The sequence below is a fragment of the Pistacia vera genome, unplaced genomic scaffold (assembly GCF_008641045.1).
Source record: "Pistacia vera cultivar Batoury unplaced genomic scaffold, PisVer_v2 Contig223, whole genome shotgun sequence".
In the NCBI taxonomy this organism is placed as follows: domain Eukaryota; kingdom Viridiplantae; phylum Streptophyta; class Magnoliopsida; order Sapindales; family Anacardiaceae; genus Pistacia; species Pistacia vera.
Genome location: NW_022196028.1, coordinates 2245201 through 2253702, shown reverse-complemented (window position 1 = coordinate 2253702; position 8502 = coordinate 2245201). Strand labels below are relative to the sequence as shown.

At 36.7% G+C, this 8502-nt stretch overlaps 1 non-coding gene across 1 annotated transcript; it reads right to left on the bottom strand.

Moving 5' to 3' along the window:
* Positions 1-6228: 6228 nt before the first annotated feature.
* LOC116130710 lies at positions 6229-6335 on the bottom strand. Its single transcript, XR_004128112.1, has one exon. It is a non-coding gene; the product is annotated as a small nucleolar RNA R71 (small nucleolar RNA).
* Positions 6336-8502: the final 2167 nt, after the last annotated feature.

The following is an 8502-nucleotide window of genomic DNA, read 5'->3' as shown; positions in this document are numbered from 1 at the left end:
TTAATGCTTTTATTGACTAACCTTGTGTTCATATTTTTGTTGTTTTTGTTGTTTTGTTGTATGTTTGTTTTTGCAAATCTGCAGGTTTGATTGGTTGATTGAAATAGGTTTGCTCTTAATCTTCTTTATGTTCTTTGTTCATAAGTTTGACAAAAGGGGAAAATGTGGAAAACTCATATTTGTCAAACTTATGAGTTGTGTGTGCACACTTGTTGAGAATCTAATGATTTGGCTTGTTTCCTCTGTTGTATGTGTGCACATCGGTTTTGCATGCACACTGGTTGCTAGACTTATGTCTTGGCCTATTTCGTTTAAAGTATGTGTGCACAACAGTTTGTGCTTACACTCTTGCTTCAGACATTTGTAACCTAGCACGAGTAGCATGTCTCATAAAGTGAAAAAGATATTGTTTATCTTCGTCTCTCACCTTTTATGACCTTTTTATATGTGTCATAGTATCCTTAAGTGGTCCTAGAGAATAAAGTTTCTTTTCCTAATTTGTTTTGTAGTCCAAACCAAAAGAAGAAATATTTTCCTTATTTGGACAAACATGGGTCAGCCCCTTATTGGCTGACATGGCTACACGTTAAGGATTCACAGTATGATGCTGTAACGCCCCACTTGAGGTACGTAGTTAAATTGTGTTGTATTGCTTGAATGTTTATTGATTTGTTCTCATTTGAGCTTACATGTCGTTATTTTCAGTTGGTTGGCCCTTAGTTGGATTGATGAGTTGTTTTGGTTAAGTGTTTGCCCTGATTTTGGTTGAGACTTGGTGAATTTTTGAAATTCATTCTTCGCCGCGGCGATGTCGGTTTTGTGATTTGCAGGTCAGTTTTGTAATGTTTCGCCAGGGTGACGGAAAGTTCTTCGCCGCAGCGACGGGTCAGTTGAAAAGTTTAATGAAGTTTCTAGAGAATTCTTCCTTTGGGGCACAATGACCATTCTACCCCTAATTAGTAGGAAAAGTGGGGAGTGAAATGCAAGGAAATTGCATGGAGAATAGTTTAAATGGGGGTGCATTTGCAAAGAATTAAAGGGCAAAGTTGGAATTCTTAAGAAAGAGTAAGGGTAAAATGGGAAAGAGTGGAGAAAATATGAGATATTAAGGGTTTAACTTTAGAAACCCTTTCATTCTTTCTTTTCCACCGCCTCTTTCATCCTTCAATTCTCTCAAGCTTTCATTTAAATTTTCAAGGATTTTTGGAGGGCTTTTGACTAGAAGTTGATACAAGTTGATCCTAAGCACTTAAAGGTAAGAATCCTTACTCTAGATGTGAATTTTATTGGTGTAAGAGTAGAATCCTTACTAAGTTTGTGTTAAAGGTTTAAGAGAAAGCATCAAGCCACCAAGAATGGAGAGCTTAAGTGGATTCTACTTGAGTCTAAGGTAAGTAAATCCACCTAAATTGTGATTTGCATGAATGAATGATGTATAGGATGCTTGAAATTTTTATGTTTGAAATGAGTTGATGGATTTATGAATGAGTTCAATGTTGATTCATGGAGAGATTTCCACCATGAGAAGGGTGGATTGTGTTGATAAAATTTGGTAGAAGTATGGATAGAATTTGAGAGGAATATTTGAAGTTTGTTTTCTTTGCAGGATGTGTGGTGATTTGAAGGAGTTGAACTCCAATTTTGGATGGTTAAGAAAGAAGTAGAATTACAGTTAGAGTAGAGTTTATATATGCACACATATTGTTTGATAAAATGCCTAAAAGAGGCATGAGTAGAAGTAAAGAACCTTACTTTATGCAACATAGCATATTTGCATTTCATGATTGCATATAAGAAAGATTCTAGGCATGAGCCATCCAAATGCATATGTTTATATGTGTAACCATCAAAGAAAGAAATATGAGTAATGAAAAAGAAACACTTTAAGAATAAAGATAAAGAAAAGAACTAATTCTCTTAGAATAAAGAGAATTAAAGAATTAGCACTAGAGAATAAAATGAATCAAAGTGCCAAAGAAGAGAAAAGAGAATAGGTTGTGCGATGGGGAATCCGTGAGTGTAGAATTACCCGCATGTAAACCGCCGTGAGAGAGCGGTCTCCGCCATGAGAGAGCGGAATGAGAATGAGAAAAAGAATTCGTATGGTCCGTGAGAATACATGCGGATAAGGGCTATACACGAGAGAGAGAGTACACTCACATGGCCAAGGGTTCCAAATCCATGCATCAACCAAGACCGATCGGCAAAGAATAAAAGAAAGAATAAGAATGAGAAAGAATGAGAAAACATGAGAGAAGAATAAGAGAAGAATAGAAAGAAAAGAAAAGAGAGAAAATGTATTGCTTTGCATTAGTGCATATGCATCTCATCCATGCATGTTATCATGATATCCCTCATGGATGATGAGAATAGAGAGAAAGAAAGAATAGAAAGAAAGAAAAGAACAAGAGAAATTGATTAAGAGGAAGTGACAAGAGTAAGGAAAAAATTGAAGAGTGACACGGGGATAGTGGAGTCGAGGATTTGCTTACTGAACATCCTTGTGCTCACCCCATTGTTTTCTATGTTTTTGCAGGACATAGGTGAGGACGTGGTCGGATGGACGTCGGCAAGTGGGGAGACTTGGCTACACTGTCCACTGTTTTGAGAGTCTTTTTGTACAAATGATATTGTACTATGTAAAGAAAATTTTTGGACCCAACTATTTTGATAAGTATACTTGTATTTTATTTAATATTTTGTACGAATATGATAGTAGAAAGAAGTCATTACAGTACCACATTTGGTGGGTGTGAGATCCCAATATGGGATCCTAATGTAATGACATCTGTCATTGATTATATTAATTACTTTGGTATATAAAATATAAGCTTTATAATATCAATAGGACCATTATTTATATAACCTCTTAATTAGTCTATTTAACGTATTTAAGATTTTGAGTTGTTTAATCAATAGATAATTATGCATAAGAAATGGAGTACAAATTTGATTCTTGACCAATTAAACTTATTATAACTTGTGTAATTAGAAAGAATTACAATATATATATATATATATATATGTGTGTGTGTGTGTGTGTGTGTGTGTGTGTGTGTGTGTGTGTGTGTGTATTTCAAAATTTGAGTCCATTTAACATAGATTTAAAGCAAATAAATAGTGAACAATGCATTTGAAACTTGTAACACATAAACATTAAAATTGAAATTCGAGGAATTTGATACTATAGACGGTAAAATCTACCTGGAAGTCCTTTTGGATTTGATTGTGTGAGAAATGAGCCACTAACAATCTCATAGACCTATAGAGACAAAGAAGAGTCAATACGAAGCACTTTGGGACACCGGTGTGGTGTCAGCTATAGGTACTCTGAGGCTCAAGTTAGTGTAGTTGTCAGATATTTAGTAAGGCTGAGAGTGGGAAAGAGTTTACCAAGAGTGTGAAGCTAAGGTGCTACTTATTGGCATAAAGTGGTCGAAACTCAGCTCTACAGCGATTACCAACATAGAGTGGTTAGAACTCGACTCTACAGTAGGGAAAGGTAATGGTTCTTAGTAGCAAGAACTTAGTGAGCTAGAGAGAGGGGTTGTGATTGAATTAAAAATGAGAGGGCTAGCCTTTGTTTATATCATGAGCCAAGGAAGCTTGAGTCCTTGTAGAACTAGGTGTTTTCATAATAGGAGTTTGAGTAAACAGGAAACTTGTAGTGCTAATCCATGAAGGAGTAAGGGTATTAGTTCATGTAAGACTAGGAGTCTTTGATAAACTAGGATATGTATGGGACTTATTCCTATTGTGGGATTGTTAGTAATTGATGTACCATACGCAGCGGAAAAAAAATTCAATCGATAAATCAATTACCTTTCTTTGCCAAGATTCATGTATAGATTATACCGTTTACATGATTATAAACAAAATCTGTATAAAATAAATCCATTCAAGGATTAGAATACGTACATACGTTTGGAGGCTCCTCCGAATATCTTGACTTCAGACAGAAACACTATTCACAATTACTGTTTGCCATACTATTCACCGTCTACTGTTCACATGATTTTTCGCTAATCGATCCAAAGGAGGATCGCACTCATGAAAGTCCACACGAAGATAATCTGCAGAACCTTTGGTTATTTTGCTAGAACAATCAAGGCCTTTAAGAATCAAGAAAGAAGAATAAGAAAAGTTTTTTCTTGAGAGAGAGAGAGATAGGGTGGTGATAATCCGAGAATTATACTGTTTTAATTAGGCTTTTGGCCGGATTTTGGATACTTCTTAGTTTGTTTATGCCTGAATTGCTACCTAATTCTCTATATTTTATATTTCAAGCCAAAACGGGCATTTTGAGCAAATAATGAGCAAATTGGAGTTTCTGGACCCAGAAGTGAGCGGATCTCAGAATTTGGAAGAGTTCTGAAGCAGATTGAAGCATTATGAAGCTTGTTCCAATGGGAAAGCATCGAAGATCGAAGATTCAAGCAAGGAAGCAAGCGGAGGGCAATTATGTAAATTTAGAATACTTCAGCAAGGTTCGCCGTGGCGAAGGAAGTTAAGCACGAGAATCCCATTTACCTCGTCGCCGTGGTGAAATTCTTTCTTCGCCGCGGCGAAGTCTGCGAAATATTTGTTTCCTCCAAAACGCACAGTTTTATTTTAGGAAAGTTTTAGGTTTTTGGGCGAACTATAAAAGGAAAACTTTGCCATTTTGAGAGGGGGGTCTAAGTTCGCCTGGTTTTCATTTTTCTTTGAGTAGATTTGACATTTTTGGAGAGAAAGTGAGAAGATTTGAGATTCAACCTTGTGGATTCTTCAACTAGGGGAGATATCTTTTCTTTTCTCTTTATTTCAATATGTTGACTGCTATGTTTACTGTTTTTCTTGCTGTTTGTGTTAATTTAGTTATGAACTAACCCATTTTGGGTTAGGGTTTTGATGTAATTCGGATTTCTATGCGTTAATCAATTGATTATTGTTATTTTTATATTCTATTGCACAGATTGTGTGGTTATTCTGTTTTTATTGATTTTATTTGATGAATATGATGAGATTGAGAAATGAATCATGTTGAGCTTCTTCGGTAATCACCATTGTAGTATTGAATGCTAGAGATAAATTTGAGAATTAATGAAATCAATCTAGGATTCCATTAGCTTAATGAACTTGGATCCATTAATCTTCAAATTGTTGGGTGCGGAAGTTTAATAGGGAAAAGTAGGAATTCATAGCCTGAGAAGGTATGTTTGACAACTTAGAGAATTAGATTTACAATCTGTGCATGTGACTGTGGAATTAGCATAATCCATAGAATTCATCGATAGAGTCCGAATGAAGTCAAAACCCTAATCGTTTGTTAAATTGATATTACTCTTGCTTTTAATTCTTGCTTTCATTAATTAGTTTTTAATACTTAGTAAGTTTTGTTTTTAGTTATTTTTCATCTCCCATTAATCCAAACAATTTTGGTTTCTCCAACTTGAAAAACACTTAGGAAAATTAGTGCTTAACAACCAATCCTCGTGGGAACGATACTCACTCATCACTTTATTACTTTGTGCGACTAGTGCACTTGCTATCATTGCATGTTGTAGTAACAACGCATCAAGTTTTTGGCGCCATTGTCGGGGATTGAGTTGTGTGTTAACATTAAATTTTTCTTGTGTTAGCTAGATTGGAGCTTTATTTTTGTTTAATTGTTTGTTAGTTTAATTTTTGTTGTTCTTTTTGGTTGGCTTGTGATCTCACTTTTTCTCTCCTTCTATGTAGTTTATGCGAAGAGCAAGACGTCAGCCAGTGGTTCCTGTTGATCCAGAAATTAAAAGAACCACTAGAAGACTTAATAGAGAGAGAATAGAATGATAGGCTATAGTTGAAGCAGAGGTCATAGTTTTAGAGATGGTAGAAAATAGAATACTAAGGAAATTCTCAGTTCCCACAGTTGAAGGTAGTGGTTCGAGCATAAATAGACTAGCAGTATAAGCCAACAATTTCAAAATAAAGCCGGCAATCATTCAGATGATTCAGCAGTCGGTACAGTTTAAGGGAAATTTGAAGGAAGATCCAAATCTGCACATTGCTAATTTTTTTGAGATTTGCTATACTTTCAAATCAAATGGAGTATCAAATGACGCCATAAGATTGAGACTGCTTCCGTTTTCATTGAGGGATAAGGCTAAAGGATGGTTAATGGCACTACCATCAGGACCGATCACAACATGGAATTACTTAGCACAAAAATTCCTAACTAAATTCTTTCCTCTAGCAAAATCGGCAAAACTGAGAAATGATATCACATCGTTTATATAGGAAGAGTCTGAATCATTATATGAGGCTTGGGAAAGATACAAGGTGTTACTGAGGAGGTGTCCACAACATGGGTTGCCAGTTTGGATGTAAGTCCAAACATTTTATAACGGATTGATGGTGAATGTGCAAACTATGGTAGATGCAGCATTGGGAAAGAGCATTGCAAAATAAGACACCGGAAGAAGCTCATGAGTTGCTTGAAGTTCTAACAAGCAACAATTATCAAAGACCTAATGAGAGGATGCAACCGAAGAAATCTATGGGTCTTCATGAAGTTGATGCATATGCAACCATTTCAGCCCAACTAACAGCACTTTAGAAACAGTTGGGAAGCATGCAGGTAAATTCCATTCAAGCACCTCAAATAACTTGTGAATTTTGTGCAGGTAATTACGTGAGCAGTGAATGTCAAATGGGGAACACGTTTGCTTTAGCATCTTCATCATCAGAGCAGGTTAACTACTTGGCAGGAAATCAAAGGCAACCGGACAATCCGTACTCTAACACATATAATCCTAGTTGGAGGAATCATCCGAACCTATCTTGGGGCAATCAGAACCAATAGAATCAACAAAATAATCAATGGAACCAAAGAGCATTGCCAAACAACCAAGCAGGGGTGAACAATCAATCAGGAGAGCAAAAAGTGACAAAATTGGAAGACATGTTTGGAAAGTTTATGCAAGAGACCACAGGTTTCATGAATGAGACGAGGATGAATTTTAGAAATCAAGGGGCGTCCATTCAGAACTTGGAGGTACAAGTGGGTCAACTGGCTGATAAGTTAAATGAGAGACCACAGGGCTTACTACCAAGCAACACAGTTACAAACCCACGTGAGCAGGCAAATGCAATAACTCTGAGAAGTGGGACAATGTTAGAAGAGGTGGAAAAATCAAGAGAAGAAGGAAGCCCACCAAAAGAAAAGGGAGATTCTGATAAGGAAGTTGAAGAAGAGATTGTTGCTGAAAAGAAACCATCCAGTTATAGGGAAGAAGAACAAAAATGGGAAGAGAGGTAAAGACAAAGGAAAGAGAAATTGCCATTTCCCGAAATACCACCAGAGTTGGCACATCACACTCCTCCTATGCCTTTTCCTCAGAGACTCAAAAAAAAGAATTAGGATAAGCAGTTTTCCAAATTCATTAAAGTAAAACTGCATATTAACATTCCTTTTGCAGATGCATTGCAACAGATGCCGAGCTATGCGAAATTTCTGAAGGAGATTTTATTAAACAAAAGGAAGTTAGAAGATAAGGAAACAATGATGTTCACGGAGGAGTGCAACGCCATCCTCCAGAAGAAGCTACCCCTGAAACTCAAAGATCCAGGGAGTTTTACTATTCCTTGCATTATAGGAGACATTACATTTGATCGAGTTTTATGTGATTTAGGTGCTAGCATCAATTTAATGCCTTTTTCTGTTTTCAGAAGATTGGGAATTGGTGAAGTGAAGCCAACGACCATGTCGTTGCAACTTGCAGATAGATCCATAAAACATCCGAGGGGTATAGTTGAAGATGTGTTGGTGAAGGTGGATAAAGTAATTTTTCCGGCGGACTTTGTTGTATTGGACATGGAAGAGGATAAGAAAATGCCTCTTATTTTGGGCCGGCCATTTCTGGCCACAGGAAGGGTACTCATTGATGTGCAAGAAGGAAAGTTGCTGTTGAGGGTTTAAGATGAAACAGTAACGTTCAATATGTTTGAAGCTATGAAGTTTCCAACTGAGTCGGATTCGTGCTTTAGTGTTGATATGGTGGATAAACTAGTAGAAGAGGCTATTGAAGAGAACACTCTACAACTACCTCTAGAAGCTTGTATTGCCCAATCAAAAACCATAGAGGTAGATGAGTCGACAAAGAATGAATGTGCTAGATTGTTGGAAGCACTTCAACCGATTGATGAGAGCCAAGATCTAGAATTTGAGGAATTTGATTTTAAAAAAGAGAAGGAAAATGAAAGAAATGAAGAACCTCCGAAGCTTGAACTGAAGCCTTTACCATCCCACATCAAATATGCGTATCTTGGGGAATCAGAAACCTTCCCAGTAATCATCAGTTCAAGGTTGAGCAAATTGGAAGAAGAGCGGTTGATTCGAGTATTAAGGGAACACGGATCAGCAATTGGATGGACTATTTCAGATATTAGAGGCATCTCTCCATCGTTTTATATGCATAAGATACTTATGGAAGATGATGTCAAGCCTAGCGTGCAACCACAATGAAGATTGAATCCTTC